We start from the raw sequence: 21,896 nt of genomic DNA on the forward strand, positions 1-21,896 counted from the left end.
TGTATGGTAATGAAAACTACTTAGTAGAGCAAGAAAACACAATTGAAAAGATAAGAAACCATGGGGAAAGTGGGGTGAGCTCCCGTTGCCCGGTCCCTGCTCCTGCCCACCTAGCAGTTCAAAAGCACATCAAAGTGCAAGTAGATAAATAGGTACCGCTCCGGTGGGAAGGTAAACAGAGTTTCTGTGTGCTGCTCTGGTTTGCCAGAAGCGGCTTAGTCATGCTGGCCACATGACCCAGAAGCTGTACGCCGGTTCCCTCGGCCAAAAAAGCGAGATGTGTCGGCCACAACTGGACCTAATGGTCAGGGGTCCCCTTTACCTTTAAGAGTCAAATAAATTGGAGGAATAAGTTATGTTGCTATTATTATTTATACATAGGTTTTATATTTATGCTACATTTTTCTTTCTTTCTTATTACCATGTGTTTGACTGTAACACAGTATACATTGTATATTGATGATGTGATAAAATAGAAAAGCAAATTAGAGAGAGGGAGAGAGAGAGATGGACTATTACTTCCCTTGATCAGGACACTATATTTCACGCTAGAGTACCATTATCCTCTTCTTCTTTTTTAATGCTCCATCACACAGGTGAGAGCCAAGTGCACCTTTGACCAAAGCTGGACCCACTACCCAAAAAGGAGCACGACTTGTCCCCCAACAGAGGTCCTACGCTTCCCATTACGTCCCATCCACTGAGATGCGTTGTTCTAAAAAGAAAAGGAAAACACAAACGTTGAAAGAGACCTTGCTCTTGAATCTCAGCACAGCTCCAAGAAAGGTCAGAGAGTCCATCAGCTTTTCTAGCCGCAGTGAAATGGTTGCTTCTAGAGCTTATGTCAGCCACACGTTGCACCCCGCAGATGAATGCTTGATGGGACCTGGGCAGAGAAGACAGCGTGACCAGGTCACTCTCAGGAGGCTGGTGTTTATAATCTCCTCCATCTTCCAGCCCCCTTTTGGAGTGCACTGGATCATGTTGCTCCTTCACAGAGGGAGGCAAGGATGTCTTGAAACGCGAGACCAGGAGCGGCTCTTTAAAGCTCTCCATGGCTAAGCATTCACAAGATATTGGAAACCTAAAGGACGTAGTATCTGAAAATCGAAAACTGGCCGAGGCTGCGAATGAGAAAGTAGAAGCAGTAACTAAAGAAGTAGAGGAACTGAAAGGAGAGGTAAGGCCACTTCATAAACATATTACTGACCAGCAGGCCTATCTGTCTTTGGTGGAACTGCGAAACAAGGAAAATAATTTGAGATTACGCTTTATTCCAGAGATTGAGAAAGAGGATCTGACTGGCTTTTTGACAGCAGAATTTTCTAAATTCTGGGGCATAAACGAAGATACAGATTTTAAAATAACAACTGCATTTAGATTGGGAAGGGCGACTGGGAAGGACAGACCTAGGGACTGTTTGATTATCTTAAGGACCAAGCAGGAGAGAGACAAGCTACTTGACCTACACTTTAATAAAGCACTTGAGATCCAGGACAGAAGAGCACAAATTTACAAGGACATACCTAAACAATTACTGGATCTAAGATCTAACTACACCGACCTAACTGGACTTTTGAGAGGCAACGGAATACCTTACAGGTGGGAGTTTCCGCAGGGTCTTTCGTTTAAATACAAAGGAAAGAAGATAAAGATCAAAACGAAAGAGGATAGCCAGAAGTTCCTACACGACCACGGAGAAGACTTGCAGAAAGGAGTGGCAGCCATTTGGCCACCACCAGTGCTAGGAAAAGAACCACCACCTTCGGATTTGGACAAAAAAGAAGACACCCAATAAGAGTAACAACAGATTGATACAGGATGTCTCTGCAGCTTTACAGTTGGAACATTAATGGCGCGAATTCCCCAGAAAAACGCAAAAGGATTTTTCATATATTAAAGAAAGAGAACTTGGACATAATTTGCTTGCAAGAAACCCATGTGACCAGGTTACATAGGAAGGTGTTAATAAACAAAAGATTAGGCCAAGAATTTATCTCATCAGACCGAGTTAAGAAGAGAGGTGTGGTGATCTATGCTAAAGAGAATTTATCACCAAAATTCTTGTTTAAAGATGAACAAGGAAGAATTCTGGCTATTGAAATTTCGACCCAAGGAGAAAAAGTTTTGATATTAGGAATCTATGCACCAAATGAGGGGAAATCAGAATTTTATAAGAAGCTGCATGAGACACTACTGGACTATCTGGACTACTCCAACATCATTATGATGGGAGATATGAATGGGGTTGTCTCCACTTTGATGGATAAGTCACAGAATCAGAATCTGACTAAAGATGGAAGACTACCAAAAACTTTTTTTGAATTAACTGACAATATGGACTTAATTGATTTATGGAGGACGAGAAACCCCCTAGGTAAAGAAGGAACTTTCTTTTCTGAGGCCCACCTGTCATGGACAAGAATCGACCAAATCTGGGCAACTAGAGGGCTGGCACCTAAGACTACAAAAATAGAAATCTGCCCAAAGACTTGCTCCGACCATAACGCTTTGAAAATGGAAATGAGATTTACTACTGCCGATTCTTTCAGATGGAAAATGAATGACAACTTGTTAAGAGATCAAGAGATCGTAAAGAAGGCCCAAAAAACTTTAAAGGACTATTTCGAAATCAACTTGAATACCTCAGTGGAAAAAAGAATTATCTGGGACGCAAGCAAAGCTGTTATGAGAGGGTTCCTGATACAACAGAATACAATCAAGAAAAAACTCTGGAATAGTAAAAAAGACAAGATTTTGGAGAAGATAAGTGATGGGGAGAAAAAATTAAGAGTGAATCCAAAATCAAAAGAGACTTTAAGAGAAATAAAATTCCACCAGTCACAATATGCGAAATTGATTAACCAAGAAGTGGAATGGAAAATCAAACAAATGAAACAAAGATCCTTTGAATCTGCAAACAAATGTGGGAAACTACTTGCTTGGCAGTTGAAAAAGAGACAAAAATTAAATTATGTCACCAACCTAGAAGTTGAAGGGAAAAACTTTCAGAAACCAGGAGAAATTAGAAAGTGTTTCCAGAAATATTTTAAAAAATTGTACACACAAGAACCTGAGGAAGCAATTGAGATAGAACAATTCTTGAAAGATAATGGCCTTCCAAAATTATCTCAAGAGAAGAGATCAATCTTGAATTGTAAAATAACACTACAGGAAATCGAGGATGCCATTCAGAATATGCAACTAGGCAAATCTCCGGGCCCCGATGGACTTACCTCCAAATATTACAGGACTTTAAAAGACTATCTGATACAACCATTAATGGAGGTTTGCAACTATATTATGGGGGGAGGGAGGACACCAGATACGTGGAAAGAAGCATTCATCACATTGATACCTAAAGTGGAAACTGAAAAGACTCAACTTAAGAACTATCGCCCCATCTCACTCCTAAATGTGGATTACAAAATATTTGCGGACGTTTTGGCTAACAGATTTAAAAAAGTATTAAATGAAGTAATTCATAAGGACCAAGCAGGCTTTCTCCCAGGTAGACATTTGTATGATAATACCAGGAACATTATCGATATTTTGGAACTTTTACAAACAAATATTAACACCAAAGCGGTGTTAATCTTTATCGATGCGGAGAAGGCCTTTGATAATATTTCTTGGAAATTTATGAAGAAAAACTTGGAAGGGATGGGAGTGGGAAGGGGGTTTGAGAACGGAATAGAGGCAATCTATTCTGAACAAAAAGCTAAGTTGATAGTGAACAATGTGGTGACAGAAGAACTTCATATTGAAAAAGGAACACGCCAAGGGTGCCCCCTATCCCCTCTGTTGTTTATCTCAGTCCTGGAGGTTTTGCTGAACATGATAAGGGAGGATCGGCAGGTACAAGGAATACGGGTCGGAGCGAAACAATATAAACTGAAAGCATTTGCAGATGACTTGGTTTTAACATTACAGGAGCCAGAACCTAGTACAAAAAGAGTTTTGGAATTGATTCAGAAATTTGGTCGGGTGGCGGGTTTTAAGCTGAACAAACAAAAAACTAAGGTGTTAGGGAAAAACCTGACGGTTATTGAAACAGAGGAGTTTCAGAAAGAAACAGAACTAAACATTGTTAAAAAAGTGAAATACCTGGGGGTCAATCTGTCTTCTAAGAATTTGAATCTATTTAAAGATAACTATGAAAAATGTTGGTCAGAAGTTAAAAAAGACTTAGAAATTTGGTCAAGATTGAAATTATCCTTGTTAGGCCGAATCGCAGCTATAAAAATGAACGTTTTGCCAAAAATGTTGTTTTTGTTCCAGGCCTTGCAGATTGTGGACAGAGTGGATTGTTTTGGAAAGTGGCAGAAGGACATTTCTAAATTTGTCTGGCAGGGCAAAAAGCCCCGAATAAAGTTTAAAATATTAACTGATGCAAAGGAGAGAGGGGGGTTTGCCCTGCCGGACTTAAGGTTATATTACGAAGCTGTGGCCTTCTGCTGGATGAAAGATTGGATTTTATTGGAAAACACTGATGTCCTAGATCTGGAAGGCTTCAACAATTCGCTAGGTTGGCATGCGTATTTGTGGTATGACAAGGGGAAAACACATGGAATGTTCAAAAACCATATTGTCAGGAAAGCAATATACATGGTCTGGAAAAAATACAAAGACTTATTGGAAAGTAAAACTCCGAGGTGGATTTCACCAATAGAGGCCAAAGCTCGGAAAACATCCAATATGGAGGCATATTGGCCGAAATATTGGGAAATAATAGAGAATATTGGAGGTAATTGGAGATTGCAGAGCTTTGAAAAACTAAAAGATAAGGTGCAAAATTGGCTACACTATGCCCAAATTAATGAGGTTTTCAAGCTAGATAAAAAAATAGGATTCCAGGTGGAAAAATCGAAACTTGAGACAGAGCTGTTAGAACCAAAGACCAAGGTAATATCGAGAATGTACAACTTGCTGCTTAAATGGAACACTCAGGATGAGACAGTTAAATCAGCCATGATAAAATGGGCTCAAGACATTGGTTATAACATCATGTCAGAAGACTGGGAAAAGTTATGGACCACCGGTATGAAGTTCACGGCATGTAATGCCTTGAAAGAAAATATTATGAAAATGGTGTACAGGTGGTACATGACCCCAGTCAAACTTGCTAAGATATACCATTTGTCTGACAATAAATGTTGGAAATGCAAGGAGGCTGAAGGGACATTTTTCCACCTCTGGTGGACGTGCCCAAGATTGAAGGCCTTCTGGGAAATGATCTATAATGAGTTAAAGAAGGTGTTTAAGTACACCTTTCCCAAGAAACCAGAGGCCTTTCTTCTGGGCATTGTCGGCCAGAAGGTGTTAAAAAAGGACAGAACTTTCTTTATGTACGCTACAACTGCAGCAAGAATCCTTATCGCCAAATACTGGAAGACCCAAGATTTGCCCACACTGGAGGAGTGGCAGACGCAACTGATGAACTATATGGAACTGGCGGAGATGACTGCAAGAATTCGGGACCTGGGAGAAGAGGCAATGGAGGAGGACTGGAAAAAATTTAAAGACTATTTGCAAAAGTATTATAAGTTGTATGAAACATAAGATGACGTATGATTCAGAACGCTAGCCCCAGCAACGAAATTTAATTATTTATGAAATTGTTAATATTTGTGAAAGAACCAAAGTTTAAATGGGTTAAAATGATATCAGGTTATATTTTTAGAGTAAATGGAGAACAAGAGATTTAAACTTAAATTGCAATTGAAAATATAAAGAAATATATGAAATAAGGGTATAATTTGCTGATGACTTTATTATCAAGAATGCATTATCCGGGGGATGTGGGGAAGTCCAATGGAAATTTGAAAAAAAGTTATTGAAATGGAATCCTTTGTTTTCTTTTCTTATCTTTTCTTTTGTTCTGTTTTTTCTTCTGTTTTACTTGTAATTTGGAAAAATGCAATAAAATTATTATAAAAAAAAAAAAAATAAAGCTCTCCATGGCCACCGACTTCCTGCAGTGGGGCTGCTTTGTTGATTACATATGTAAGGAACCAACTTCACACCAGCCCTGAAAGACCTACATTGGCTCCCAGTACGTTTCTGAGCACAATTAAAAGTGTTGGTGCTGACCTTGAAAGCCCTAAACGGCCTTGGCCCTGTATACCTGGAGGAGCATCACCCCCATTGTTCTGCCCGGACGCTGAGGTCCACTGTGGGAAGTTAAAACAGCATTTCTGTACGCTCTGGCTTCCATCACAGTATCTCGCTTGGACTACTGCAATGCGCTCTAGGTGGAGCTACCTTTGAAGGTGACCCGGAAACTACAAATAATCCAGAATACGGCAGCTAGACTGGTGACTGGGAGCAGCCGCCGAGACCATATAGCACCGCTCTTGAAAGACCTACACTGGCTCCCAATACGTTTCCAAGCACAATTCAAAGTGTTGGTGCTGATCTTTAGAGCCCTAAATAGCCTTGGCCCTGTATACCTGAAGGAGCGTCTCCACCCCCATCGTCCGGCCCGAACACTGAGGTCCAGCTCCAAGGGCCTTCTGGTGGTTCCCTCCCTGTGAGAAGGGAGCTTACAGGGAACCAGGCAGAGGGCCTTCTCAGTGGTGGCGCCGGACCTGTGGAATGCCCTCCCATCGGATGTCAAGGAAATAAACAGCTATCTGACTTTTAGAATACATCTGAAGGCAGCCTGTTTAGCGAAGTTTTTAATGTTTGATGTGGTTGCTTCTTTATTATTAATATTCTGTTGGAAGCCGCCCAGAGTGGCTGGAGAAACCCAGCCAGATGGGCAGGGTAATAATATAATAATATATAATAATATAATAATTTATTATTTATACCCCGCCCATCTGGCTGGGCCTCCCCAGCCACTCTGGGCGGCTTCCATAGAAATCAAAAATACAGTAAAATATCACACGTTAAAAACTTCCCTGAACAGGGCTGCCTTAAGATGTCTTCTGAATGTCAGGTAGTTGTTTATCGCTTTGACATGTGATGGGAGGGCGTTCCACAGGGCGGGTGCCACCACTGAGAAGGCCCTCTGCCTGGTTCCCTGTAGCTTTGCTTCTCGCAATGAGGGAACCGCCAGAAGGCCCTCGGCGCTAGACCTCAGCGTCCGGGCATAAATAGGGTATAAATAAATATACCCTATGAGTGCTCTTACTCTGCATTCACTAGAATTTGGTTTATGGGGAAGTATCTGCCCAGCACCACCCAAACCAAACTGGAGTCCACTCCAGTTTCAGAACAGAAAGTCAGGTTCTAATAATAATTAAATGCATGAATGTGGAGCTGCACCTGTATAATTTCAAAGAGCTCAGGGATTTTGGCAAGGGGACTTACGTTTATAACGGCTGGACGGAATTTCTGAGGATTTTTGAGGATTTCGGCATGTTCCTCAAGTTTTCATGTGCTCCAAATGCCCCTGTTTCCCAGAGAATGGGACTAGAGGTGGGGTGGTGGTGAATCCATTCCGTTCAGATTTTAATGCCAACGTAACTAATTCACACTTTCCAAACCAAGATGTGAACTGAAACACAGTTTCCCTTGGGAATGTGCAGCTCTCTGAATTTTTGCAATGCAATTATGCAATATATAATGTGTACAGCATAATACACATTTACACATTCTGAAGGAAATCAGCCCTGAACATACAAAAGTGCCTTCTATTGGGGCAAATGCTTTACAAATATGTGTATATTAGGCAAAATGTGTAATCCCTGACAAATGAGCATCCGACCTCTGTTTGAAAACCTCCAAACCACCCTCCTTCCAAGGGAGTTCGTTCAAAAGAAACGAACCTCCGAAATTGTCCAGCTCCCTAAACCCTTAAGAATCAGTCTTCTAGGGACTTTCCCCCAGCTCCCTCTGGAGTCCAGGACTTGGATGAAAAACAGGGGACATGTCAATGGAGCAACTCAAGAGCATATCAACGGAAGTGTATATCCATAATGCCCAAAACAGAATTGAAACGAAAGCATATTGCTTTGACTCAGCACTCAAGTTAAGCAGGAACCCCTTCTTAAGTTCAGGCCTTAGTCAAATGCCCCTTCGCTCTCCTGCAGTTGTAAAAAAGAAAGATAATATTAAGACACCTGATTAAACAAGGTCAGTATTCACAATCCCAAAGAGTTCCCAGAACTGTTATTGTGGGGTGTAAAATGACTAATGTGGGGCAGGATGGTTCAAGAGTCATGGGTAGCAATTTTGCTTTGCCTTACACATGATCTGGACATCTTCCAGGGTATCCTAATATTAGCAGAGCGAGCAGGTTTTTTTTCCTTTTCTCTTTGCTGAAGTGAAATCTTGAATGTCCATCTCCAGTTTGCTTTAGTTAATTAAAACGTAGATCTTCACCATGCCTCTTCAGACTCTGCCAAGCTTCTTGGGATTCAAAAACTGCTTTTGGCATCTAAAGCAGCCTTTCTCAACCTGTGGGTCCCCAGATGTTGTTGAACTACAACTCCCATCACCCCTAGCTAGCAAGGCCAGAGCTCAGGGGTGATGGGAGTTGTAGTCCAACAACATCTGGGGACCCACAGGTTGACAACCGCTGATCTCAAGGAATGCATTGACAAAATATTTTTTATTGACTCGGATATTTAAATACTGTATTTTTCACCCCATAAGATGCACATTTTCCCTCCTAAAAAGTAAGGGGAAATGTGTGGGCGTCTTATGGAGTGAATGCAGGCGGGAGGCTCAGTTCAGCGCTCCCTTTAAAGAGCCGCGCGGAGCGTGTGTGCGGCTCTTGGGGGCTTTTCCCCACGGAGGGAGAAGGGCAGCCCATCAGTCCCTTCTCCCTCCTCGGGGAAAAGCCCCCAAGATGAAGGCTTCCCCTGCCCTGAAGAGGCTTCACACGATGAAGCCAGAAGCCAGAACAGCAAGAGGGATCCCTGCGCAGCGATCCCTCTTGCTGTTCTGGCTTCTGGGATTCAGAATATTTTTTTTCATTTTTTTCCTCCTCCAAAAACTAGGTGTGTCTTATGGTCTGGTGCGTCTTATAGGGCGAAAAATACGGTATTTACATTTCCTCACTATGTTTTTCGAGAGCATTATAGGACACACTAGGGGCAAGAGGATGGCAATGAGACCCAACAGAGTCTATTCTCCATTCCATCCATGAATTTATAAGTGATCAGGTCTCTGTGGTCACTTGGGGGATAGAGGGTACAAAATCCATACGTACTGCCTTGTGGGACATCTTTGGGAGAAGAAAAAGCTGAGGAGTAAACCCTACACAAATCCCTAAGGCGGTTGGAAGGTTCCTTGTGCGCCTCCTTCCGGCAACCCCCGCAGCCAAGCTGGTGCCAAACGTCTTGCTCTGCTTTCCTTTGGACCACATCAACAAGGCCAAGAGAGGGGTCTTGTCATCTGGGCAGCCCAGGGCCTCCAGACACACCTGCCCAGACTTGTGCCCCAGGGAATTCACTGCTAGCACAACAAAAACAGCACAGGAGGTAGCATTTGCGAGTTACCCATCTCCGCAGCCACAGCAGACGCTGTGATTCTCTAGCAGCTGGACTTCACCCCTGGAGGCGCACTCCATTGTCTCTTGAGAAAGAAACATGCCAACAGCATATGTTTGTTATCCTGCCCTGAAACCTTATGGTGAAGTCTGGGTAAGAAATCTTTTCAATAGTAAGGGGCTGTACACACAGGTTTCTCACTAAGCATACCCCCTGGCCACATACATAACACCCTTGCTTTGCAACAGGAGTGTCCCCTCCTCCTGGTTGGAACGTGTCCTTGAGTTTTGATAATGCTTCTTGCATAATATCACCCACGTTTGCTTCTGGCCTTACCCATCACCGGCGTACGGCCCCTGGAGAAAGTGACAACTACATTAGATGGAATAAATAAATAAAATTAAAAAAATGTCCAGTAGCACCTTAAAGGACCCCTGACCATTAGGTCCAGTCGTGACCGACTCTGGGGTTGCGTGCTCATCTCGCTCTATAGGCCGAGGGAGCCGGCATACAGCTTCCGGGTCATGTGGCCAGCAGGTCTAAGCCGCTTCTGGCGAACCAGAGCAGCGCATGGAAACACCGTTTACCTTCCCACCAGACTGGTACCTATTTATCTACTTGCACTTTGATGTGCTTTTGAACTGCTAGGTTGGCAGGAGCAGGGACCGAGCAACGGGAGCTCACCTTGTCACGGGGTTTCGAACCGCCGACCTTCTGATCGGCAAATCCTAGGCTCTGTGGTTTAACCCACAGCGCCACCCGCGTCCCTAGTAGCACCTTAGAGGCCAACTAAGTTTGTTCTGAGTAACCAACTAAATGTGTTCAGTTTAGAGACTTAGTTGGTCTCTAAGGTGCAACTGCACAATTTTTTAATTTTATTTATTTATTTCGACTGCGTCAGACCAACATGGCTACCTGCTCAAATCTACAGTAGATGGATCTTTGATCAAGCAGAACACATAAGATGCTCTTTGGTTTAGTGGCAGGGTCTATACCACTCCCTTGTCAAAATCTCTACACACAATAGATCAGGGGTCAGCAAACTAAGGCCCTTGGGCTGGTAGCGACCCGTCTATCCAGCCCATGGCGACCCTTGCCACCCCCTTACCCGCACGGCGCAGTGCAGGGAACTGACTTCTGGGTTGATGGCACCGGAAATAAGGTGTGTGCACGCGTGTGGGATGGAGAAGCGCCTGTGTGCATGCACACATGCTATTTCCGGTGCACATCCGGGTCAGAGGAGCACAAGAAATAGCATGTGTGCATGCGCACGGGCGCAGCTCTGATCCAGAAGAGTGTGCGTACGCACACACTCCAGCCCATCATTCGACAGACAGAACATGGACCGGTCCATCGTTCGGTAAGCTTGCTGATGCCTGCAATAGGTGCCAATTGCTCACAGTCACCGAAGATCCCTTTCCTTTTCCCTTGCCGGAATCAAAGGGCAAATTAACTCCTTCGTCTTGGCTGAAACCCCAATATCTCTCCTTTCTTTGTAGAGGTAAACTGGGGGAAGGTCAGAAGTAGGAAATGTGTGTGCAATATGTTTGTGTGTGTGTGTGAGAGAGAGAGAGAGTGAAGGGTAGGGAGGGTCTTCTGGGAAAGTACTTCTGTGTTGCAAAATTAGTTTCGCTGGGTTTATAAGGTGTTGAAGACTTTTAATGCCATGTGCTGCGGTACTAGGAGATAGTAAACAGGTCTAGCAAAAATGTCCCTCTCCAGACAGCCCTCCACGGCCCCCAATTCCCCTCCTCTCTTCTTGGCCCCTTTCCAACCATTTCTCCGTAATTTCTTCCCCATCTTTTTGCTCTGTCTCTTGGATTGCGTCCCATTCTCTCCGGACTGTCTTATTAATTTTCCTCTCCCTCTCAAAGAGACCAGGTCTGCGGCTGCAGGCTTTAAGGCATTCTCCAGCAGACCTGAGCATTAAGGAAAGGGGCGGTGGGGGGGTGGAAGGTATGGACAAAAGAGATTGTATGTATGTGAAAGAGAGAGAGAGGGAGAGAGAGAGAGAGGGAGAGTGAGAGAGTAGCAATGCCTAGCAGGGTGCCAGTAATGGACTCACGTTGATGGGCCAGACTTATTATTAAAGTAATACCCCTGGAATTTTTATGGACTACAGACGTTTTATGGGTATGCCTCACCACCTGGCATGGCTGCTGGAGAAAAGGAAGCAGTGGTAGTGGTAGACCCACTGGCCTGGAAACTCAGCCTGCCCTTGTAAACTTGGAGCCATGATAAAGTTATAGACCCAGCTGACTATGAACCAGTCGCCACATGTCCAGAAGCTCCCAGGTGACTGTAGCAGCTGTCGTTGGACCCGACAGCAGCACGAGAGGTCCTTCACCACCTTACCAAGAGGTGCTTCTTGTTTATCCTCCGGCAACGGCTTCTCTAAGCAGAAGGGTGGGTGGACAAGGAAATCATTGCCAAAGGAAGTTGCCCGTGTGCTTTCGTTCCTCTTGGCTGCAGCTGAACCCAGCCAGGTGCTGCAGAAAAGTGAGAGAGTGACCTTCTAGGAATGCCTGTAGCTGTCGTTTCTGATAACGGCTGCTACAGTCAACTGGAGGCTTCTGAAAAGACAACGGCAGGCTGCTGAGCGAACTGGTCTGTTGGCTCACCTACATAGCCTGGTTGCAAAGCATAAGCATATGTGTGTGACACCCCCTCCCCCCAAATGCACAGCCTAGGCCACAGAGAATAGGAGCAGCTCAGCAAGGTACCTGTAGGGACATATCCAGATAGCTAATGCAAGTGAGTCCATGTGCACACTGCCATCCCTGATATTCTGACTTGGATGGGGGAAAAATCTTTAGATGTAACTCCAAAGAACGTGAGCATTCAGATTCAGGAAGAGCAAATCACATAAGCTGAAATGCTCCCCAAAATTTATTTTGTGGGGAGTTCTTTCTTCTGCCAGTCCTAAATCTCCCGACTTTCAGCTTCGTGGCATGTCGACGTTCTAGTGTTATATTGAAGGATTTCAGCATCAGTGTCGACCCTTGTGGAAAGATAACTGCCCAGGTAAGAGAAGTGATCAACATTTACCAACGTTACACCATTGAGTTGGATATGTGGTGTTGCAGAGGTAGACAGGCGAACTAATGCCAGTGCGCTGGAAGAAGCAAAGATCACCAGTGTCAAAGCAATGATTCTTCAACATCAACTTTGTTGGACTGGTCATGTTGTGCGGATGCCTGATGATCGTCTTCCAAAGCAACTGCTCTATTCCGAACTTAAAAATGGAAAGCGTAATGCTAGTGGTCAACAAAAGAGGTTTAAAGAGTGTCTCAAGGCAAATCTAAAAAAATGTAGTATAAACACTGACAACTGGGAAACACTGGCCTGTGAGCACTTCAATTGGAGAAGAGCCTTTACCAAAGGTATCATGGGCTTTGAAGACACTCGAACTCAGGACGCAAGGGACAAATGTGCTAAGAGGAAAACATGCTTGGTAAACCCTCACCGTGATCAACTCCCACCTGGAAACCAATGTCCCCATTGTGGAAGGACGTGAGGATCCAGAATTGGCCTCCACAATCACTTACGGACTCACTGTTAAGACCATGTTTATGGAAGACAATCTTACTCGGCTACTAGTGATCGCCAAGGAAGAAGAAGACAATGAAGGGAGAAAAATGCTTCTCCTCCTGCTTTCCCTACACTGCGCATCAATTTTCGGTCTTCCATCATGTTTCCTTTTACTCTAAACTTACAGTGCTGCAAGCTTTTCCTCCCAGGATTCCCTGCTCTAACTGATTGGCCAGCCGTGTCAAGTAGGGCAAAAGGCCTCTATGCCGAGGGCTGTGGAGAACCCCTCTCTCTCTAGCCGCTTCCAACTCCCTCTTTAAAAAAATGAGAAAATAAAAACGGCTGTCTGTTTCCAGCCTTTGATTGCAGTTGATGGATCGCTATCATATCCCGGCCTCTTGGGGGAGAAAAGGCACACAGCTGACGCAGGAGATGAAATCAGTTAAGGAGCCACATTCTGTACGGACCCCTTCCTTCCCCGATAATCAGCAACAGCTGAGAATGTCATGGTGCCCACAGAGCGAAATGCAGCCGGCTTTGTGATTCATACCACGTCTCCCGCCGCTGCCTGCCTCTTGCATCTAAGTGATGCATGGTCGCTCTGTAACATGGACATATTTCTCCCTTTTGCCGCCAGGTTCCGACTTCCAGGCCAAGACAGACTCCAGAGAGAGCGAGGAAGAGCAGGGCTTCAGCCTTTCTCTTTGATTGCAACGCAAAGACTATGGAGGCAAGCTGGGGGGTGGGGTGGGGTGGGGTGGGATGTCCTCTGTGGGCCTCCGGATGGGACCAATGGATTGGTAGCATGTCAAGGAAATTGAAAGCTACATGGCTTAGCTGCAAAGTGCTATCTTGGGCCTTCTTAAGAGGAGGGCCTCCGTGGGAGTCGCGACACGTAATGCATAAGGTGATTACGGAGAGATATGACTATCAGTACCGCCAGAGACATTTTGACAGGCGAGATCTTCCGCCTTAAGCTCGTCGGGTGGGAAAGGGGCTGAGACGTTTCATGTGTCTGGAAAAACCTGTGCCCCCTATTTTCCCAAGATAGCAAGCAATTGCAGTGCAGTCCTTTCCAATTAGCCAAAAAGCCACATTGGAGGAGGAAGGAAGGGGGAAGGATATGGGGAGCGCAGAGATCATGTTTAGATGCTGCCGTTTGAGATGTGCTGGGCTCCTTCGTCGGAGTGCTGCTTGGGGGAACATTACTGTTCTCGACGCGACCACAGCGGCCATGTTAATTATTCTCTGGTGCTGTTCCCATATCTGCCCCATTCAGGTACAGGTAAAGGTAAAGGTACCCCTGACCATTATGTCCAGTCGTGGCCGACTCTGGGGTTGTGGTGCTCATCTTGCTTTATTGGCTGAGGGAGCCGGTGTACAGTTTCCAGGTCATGTGGCCAGCATAACTAAGCTGCTTCTGGCAAACCAGAGCAGCACACGGAAATGCTGTTTACCTTCCCGCCAGAGCGGTACCTATTTATCTACTTACACTTTTATGTGCTTTCGAACTGCTAGGTTGGCAGGAGCAGGGACTGAGCAACGGGAGCTCACCCCGTCGCGGGGATTCAAATCACCAACCTTCTGATCGGCAAGTCCTAGGCTCTGTGGTTTAACCCACAGCGCCACCCACGTCCCCCAGGTACAGGTAGGGTTGCCATATTCCCCCCAGTGAAAATCAGGACAAAGTTGTTGCTACTTGCCATGCAGACATTTTGCTGATTCAGCGATAATCTGCCCAGATGCCATTTCGCTGCTCAATTCCCGGACATGTCTGGGGAAACCCAAATGTATGACAGCCCTATGTACAGAAGTCCCACCCCCAACACAGGGGTTGTGTTCTGGGCCCCTGCGGGCATCAGTGAAATCATGTAAAGTGGGGAATGCCCCACTTTAATAGGGATGGCACGCAGGGAGTTAGAGAGAGAGAGAGAGAGAGAGAGAGAGAGAGAGAGAGAGAGAAGGGCACCCAGCAGAACTGATGCCAAGATGGGGATACAAAACAACAACAAACCTATGGTTACGTGAAACATACTCAATAAACACACAAGACGTAACCAGCTGTACTTTTGAATGAATAAGGTATACTATTCATTGTATCAAATTGTAGATTTCAACAGAAGTCTCATAAAGTACAATGAAAAAAGCAGAAGACCCACTAGATCAGATCATTCTCCAGTCAGTTCATGCATAAGGTCCATACATTGGACTGCAAGAAGATCAAACCGATTCATTCCTAAGGAAATCAGCCCTGAGTGCTCACTGGAAGGACAGATCCTGAAGCTGAGGCTCCAGTACTTTGGCCACCTCATGAGAAGAGTAGACTCCCTGGAAAAGACCCTGATGTTGGGAAAGATGGAGGGCACAAGGAGAAGGGGAAGACAGAGGACGAGATGGTTGGACAGTGTTCTTGAAGCTACCAGCATGAGTTTGACCAAACTGCGGAGGCAGTGGGAGACAGGAGAGCCTGGCGTGCTCTGGTCCATGGGGTCACAAAGAGTCGGACACGACTAAACAACAACATCTTCTCTTCTGTGGTCTCCTCTGTCATGCGGCCTTCCTCTGGGCCCTGGCTTGCTCTCTTGGAGCGCTAGGTGCCGTGGAGTAGGCTCAGGTCAGGCCTGGGCTCGGCCACGTGTCTTTGCCCTCCCAATGCTCTCCTACCTCTCTTCCTGAGCAGCAGCAGCGGCACGACAAGGTCGGAGCCCCACTCTTTTTTCTCCTTCCTCTTTCTCTCTCTTCCTGCTGCTTCTCCTTCTCCTCTCCTCCTTCTCCTTGCGTCGGCTCTGGGGTTTTCCTGGCCCTGCAGTGCCGCTGGGCAGTCGGCCGGGTGCTCTTGCTCCTGGCTCGATTTGGGTCGCAGGGGGGTGTCAGCGGTTCCCCCCAGTTGATGCACCAGGCACCCCCGGTTCCCCCTTGGCAGTGGCGGTGGCAGCAGCAGTCTCAGCAGCCCAGAGCAAGCCTGGTAGCGCAGTTGGCTCTGGCTGGCTTCAGGAGCTGCTCGCTGCCGTGGCGCCCGCCATTTTGCCTTGCCGGAAGTCCCCATATGATGTGTCTTGTGCCGCTGAACCAATCACACAATATTCATTCCCTACTAATAAATCTACAACACTTAAAATAGAAATCTTTGGAGGTCTTTAAGCAGAGGCTTGACAACCATATGTCAGGAGTGCTCTGATGGTGTTTCCTGCTTGGCAGGGGGTTGGACTCAATGGCCCTTGTGGTCTCTTCCAACTCTATGATTCTATGATTCTATGAAATCCGGGGACATTAAATGAAATCCGGGGACATTCCGGGGATGGATTTTGTCCGGGGACAGATTTGTAAATCCGGGGACTGTCGCTGGGAAACGGGGACATCTGATAACCATACTCTAGATCCTCTGTAATGGGCTTCTTTATCCCACAAGGGAGCCTTGTGGATCCTTTGTGGTGCACTTCTGTCAAGACTAAGATGCTTACAGGAGACTTAAAGCAGCACATGATTCTATTGCATGGAAGTTGAAGAACTCTATAACATAGATTATCCCACCAATGCACACACACAGAGAGAGGCTTGGATATTTTTGCTTTGTTTTTCTATTCCCCGGACTGCTGGAACCCTGGAAGATTCCAGCCAGATTCCTCATTCTGCTCAACTCGCTTTTATCTCCTTGCCCAGCACCCCACAGGATAATAAATACATGGCGTGCCACGTGGATACAGATTTGCGTGGGGAGGACTGTTTTCAATTTCTCCCGGAGTCAGATGTTGGCCGTGAGAGCTCTGTTTACCAGCTGCACAAGGAATCGTTGTTCGCCTGGCCCAGAAAACTGCTCTGGAACAGAGATTGGGGAAGTGTCTTCGATTTAAGGGTGAGGACCTTGAGCAGCATTGTGTGAAGAGAGCAGGAATCTTGTGGCCTGTCAATTTCATTTGGAGGCTGTTTGGTAATAGGCCGGGTGTGCATTACACACATAGGCTGGTGGATGCACATGCATGCGGGTGAGAGAGAATTGAAGAGCTGGGAAACACACCAAGCACCGCGTGGTCTCCATTGCCCCAATCAAGGATTTTTCAGTGCAGCTCTCTGGCCAAATAATGTGCAAATAGATGTGTATATTTTAGAGAATCATAGAACTGTAGAGTTGGATGGGACCCTGAGAGCCATCTAGTTCAACCCCCTGCAATACAGAAATCTCAACTAAAGCAGAGTTTGCAGAGTTTGCAGGGCATCAGTTGAAGAAGGAGCAAAAAGGGTTTCCTTGTGTCTGTGTGTTTCCTTGTGGCTGATTAGCTGTTTTCCCTGTGTAAAGGTCAGGGGGCAGGGTTTCTGTTGAGGCAGGGGATTAGCTGTGGGAGGAGCTTATCAGAGTTTGCAGGGCAGCGGCGCGCGCAGTTAGATCCATCTTTTAGATTTAGGGGAGCTAGTCTCAAACGTTTGTGGGGGGAGATCTAGGTGTTTTTTTGTGTGGGGGAAGTTATTTGTCCTGTCTTCAAGCTTTTTATGATGGAGGACCTCTGTAGCCACCCCCAACGACACGATCTCAAGATGGAAGGGGAGGGAACAGCTGCAGTAGCCTGCGATTCCTGCGCAATGTTTGCCATCTTGCCAAAGGTTGCAGGCAGCTTTACCTGCAGCAATTGCATGTTGATTGCTCTCTTAAAAGACAAAGTTCAGCAACTGGAGGAACGTGTAGCTACGCTCCAAAGAATTAGAGAGCTGGAGCTCTTCTTGGAAGCAACAGAGCACACCGTCTCCACCAAGGAGGAGACAGGGGACTCCCCTGAGAAGGAGTCTAGTTCACCAACACAGGAGCCAGATATATGGAGAAACATGACTCAAAGAAGTAGGAGGCCCAGGGTTCACTCTGATTGCTTAGAAATACACAATCGCTTTGAGGTCCTCTCCCCTAGCATGGAAGACGAAGAGCAGACTCCATTTGAGGATCTCTCCCTCATTACAGTCGATCAGGTATATGAAGACGAGCAGCAAAGTCAGTCCTCAGGGAATGTGCAGGCGACCTTGGAACGGACAGCTCACGGAAGAACCCCGACCAAACCCAAGAGGAGGCGTGTAGTGGTGATAGGGGATTCCCTACTGAGGGGAACAGAAGCAGTGATCTGTGGGCCTGACAAGATGTCTCGGGAAGTGTGCTGTCTCCCCGGGGCTAAGATCCAAGATGTAACTGAACGACTGCAAGGAATCATAAAACCCACTGACAAATACCCCTTCCTCTTGGTTCATGTGGGAACCAATGACACTGCAAGCAATAGCCTCCAGAAGATCAAAAGAGACTACGAGGCTCTCGGCAGGAAATTGAAGCAACTAAATGCACAAATTGTCATCTCATCTGTCCTCCCAGTTGAACGACGTGGCCCAGGGAGAGAGGGGAAAATAGTGGAAGTGAACAGCTGGCTTCGCAAATGGTGTAAACAGGAACGGTTTGGATTCTTAGATCACGGACTGCAGTTTCTTGAAGATGGACTTCTGGCAAGTGATGGGCTGCACCTCACAACGGTTGGGAGAAATGTTTTTGCCAAAAATCTCAGAAACCTCATCAGGAGGGCTTTAAACTGACTAATGTGGGGGAGGGAGACAGTGCTCCTGAAGGTAGGAGCCTATCAATTAATGAAGATGATCATCCAAATGTCATAGACCAAATGGAGAAAACAGCACACGGACCTAGTGGTGGGAGGAAAAAATCCTTAAATAAGAGACACGGGGGAATGATTAATGGACTTCAATGTCTGTACACTAATGCGCAAAGCATGGGAAATAAACAAGATGAGCTTGAGCTCTTGGTACAGCAAACTAAATATGACATAATAGGCATCACTGAAACCTGGTGGGATAAGTCCCACGATTGGAATGTAATAATGGGGGGATACAATCTATTTCAGAGAAACAGACCAGACAAGAAAGGAGGAGGAGTGGCGTTATATGTCAGGGATGTGTATACCTGTGAAGAGATCCAAGATTTAGATCCTCAAAGCCAAAGTGAGAGCATTTGGGTCAAAATTAAGGGAGAGAAGAATAACAGAGACCTCATTGTGGGAGTTTACTATAGATCCCCAAGCCAAACGGAGGACATAGATGATGCCTTCCTGGAACAGATGGCCAAGCATGCAAAAGGAAGGGAGATAGTAGTAATGGGGGACTTCAATTACCCGGATATTTGTTGGATGTCAAACTCAGCCAAGAGCATAAGGTCAAACAGATTCCTCACTGGCCTTGCAGACAACTTCATTGTCCAGAAAGTGGGAGAAGCAACAAGAGGAACAGCCATTTTAGATCTGGTCCTAACCAATGTTGATGACCTGGTTAGTGGGGTAGAAGTGGAAGGATCATTAGGCGCGAGTGATCATGCTCTTCTGAAGTTTACTATACAGCGGAAAGGAGCAGCCAAGCATACTAGGACTCAATTTCTTGACTTTAAGAAAGCCGACTTCATAAAACTTAGGGAAGTGCTGGGTGAGATCCCATGGACAACAATACTAAAAGGAAAGGGAGTTCATGATGGCTGGGAGTTTGTTAAGAGGGAGATACTAAAAGCACAACGTCAGGCAATACCAATGAGACGGAAACATGGAAGGTGCCTAAAGAAGCCAGGGTGGCTATCTAAAGAACTTTTAACTGAATTAAGATTAAAAAAGGATGTGTACAAAAAATGGAAAAGGGGGGAAACCACCAAAGAGGAATTCAAACAAATAGCCAGCACATGTAGACACAAAGTCAGAAAAGCTAAAGCACAGAATGAACTCAGGCTTGCTAGAGAGGTTAAAAGCAACAAAAAAGGCTTTTATGGGTATGTCCGTAGCAAAAGGAAGAACAAAGAAACTGTGGGGTCACTCAGAGGAGAAGATGGTGAAATGCAAACAGGGGACACAGAAAGGGCTGAACTACTCAATGCCTTCTTTGCCTCAGTCTTCTCCGATAAAGAAAACAATGCCCGACCTGAGGAATTTGGAGCAAATGATTCAGCAAAGGAAACACAGCCCAGAATAACTAAGGAGATAGTACAAGAATATTTGGCTAGTTTAAATGTATTCAAGTCTCCAGGGCCAGATGAACTGCATCCAAGAGTATTAAAAGAACTGGCAGATGTGATCTCAGAACCACTGGCAGTCATCTTTGAGAATTCCTGGAGAACAGGCGAAGTCCCAGCAGACTGGAGGAGGGCAAATGTTGTCCCTATTTTCAAAAAGGGGAAAAGAGAGGACCCAAATAATTACCGCCCAGTCAGTCTGACATCAATAGCAGGGAAGATTCTGGAGCAGATCATTAAGCAAACAGTCTGTGAGCACCTAGAAAGGAATGCTGTGATCACCAATAGTCAGCATGGATTTCTGAAAAATAAGTCATGTCAGACTAACCTGATCTCGTTTTTTGACAGAATTACAAGCCTGGTAGATGAAGGGAACGCAGTGGATGTAGCCTACCTTGATTTCAGCAAGGCATTTGACAAGGTGCCCCATGATATTCTTGTAAAGAAGCTGGTAAAATGCGGTCTTGACTATGCTACCACTCAGTGGATTTGTAACTGGCTGACTGACCGAACCCAAAGGGTGCTCATCAATGGTTCCTCTTCATCCTGGAGAAGAGTGACTAGTGGGGTGCCACAGGGTTCTGTCTTGGGCCCGGTCTTATTCAACATCTTTATCAACGACTTGGATGATGGACTCAAGGGCATCCTGATCAAATTTGCAGATGACACCAAACTGGGAGGGGTGGCTAACACCCCAGAGGACAGGATCACACTTCAAAACGACCTTGACAGATTAGAGAACTGGGCAAAAATAAACAAGATGAATTTTAACAGGGAGAAATGTAAAGTATTGCACTTGGGCAAAAAAAATGAGAGGCACAAATACAAGATGGGTGACACCTGGCTTGAGAGCAGTACATGTGAAAAGGATCTAGGAGTCTTGGTTGACCACAAACTTGACATGAGCCAACAGTGTGACGCGGCAGCTAAAAAAGCCAATGCAATTCTGGGCTGCATCAATAGGAGTATAGCATCTAGATCAAGGGAAGTAATAGTGCCACTGTATTCTGCTCTGGTCAGACCACACCTGGAGTACTGTGTCCAGTTCTGGGCACCACAATTCAAGAAGGACACTGACAAACTGGAACGTGTCCAGAGGAGGGCAACCAAAATGGTCAAAGGCCTGGAAACGATGCCTTATGAGGAACGGCTAAGGGAGCTGGGCATGTTTAGCCTGGAGAAGAGGAGGTTAAGGGGTGATATGATAGCCATGTTCAAATATATAAAAGGATGTCACATAGAGGAGGGAGAAAGGTTGTTTTCTGCTGCTCCGGAGAAGCGGACACGGAGCAATGGATCCAAACTACAAGAAAGAAGATTCCACCTAAACATTAGGAAGAACTTCCTGACAGTAAGAGCTGTTCGACAGTGGAATTTGCTGCCAAGGAGTGTGGTGGAGTCTCCTACTTTGGAGGTCTTTAAGCAGAGGCTTGACAACCATATGTCAGGAGTGCTCTGATGGTGTTTCCTGCTTGGCAGGGGGTTGGACTCGATGGCCCTTGTGGTCTCTTCCAACTCTATGATTCTATGATTCTATGATTCTATGATCCATGACAGATGGCCAGCCAACATCTGCTTAAATATCCTCCAATGAAAGAGAAGCAGGAGAAATCAAGCTTGCTCCATCTCCCATGTGACAGCCCTGGAGATATTTGAAGATAGCTATCATATCTCCTCTCAGTCTCCTCTTTTCTAGGCTAAACATACCCAGCTCCTTCAACCGTTCATCATAAGGCTTGGCTTCCAGACCCTTGATCATCTTGGTTGCCCTCCCCTGCACACATTCCAGCTTATCAATATCCTTCTCAAAGAGAGGGAGAGAGATGGAGGACTTTAGAATAATAGAATCGTAGAGTTGGGGCACCAAGAGTCGTCCATTTCCTGGAATGAAGGAA

At 45.7% G+C, this 21,896-nt stretch overlaps 2 long non-coding RNA genes across 2 annotated transcripts in view; one reads left to right on the forward strand and one right to left on the reverse strand.

The window, feature by feature from the left end:
• LOC309530677 overlaps positions 1–1,035 on the forward strand; it is a 39,558-nt gene extending 38,523 nt beyond the window's left edge. Inside the window, exon 3 of the long non-coding RNA XR_014218838.1 lies at positions 597–1,035. This is a non-coding gene — a long non-coding RNA (uncharacterized lncRNA). The remainder of the gene's footprint in view (positions 1–596) is intronic.
• LOC309530625 overlaps positions 1–21,896 on the reverse strand; it is a 419,691-nt gene that overhangs the window by 151,638 nt on the left and 246,157 nt on the right. The window lies entirely within an intron of this gene.

This window comes from Podarcis vaucheri, assembly GCF_965113315.1.
Source record: "Podarcis vaucheri genome assembly, chromosome: 4".
Taxonomy (NCBI): Eukaryota; Metazoa; Chordata; class Lepidosauria; order Squamata; family Lacertidae; genus Podarcis; species Podarcis vaucheri.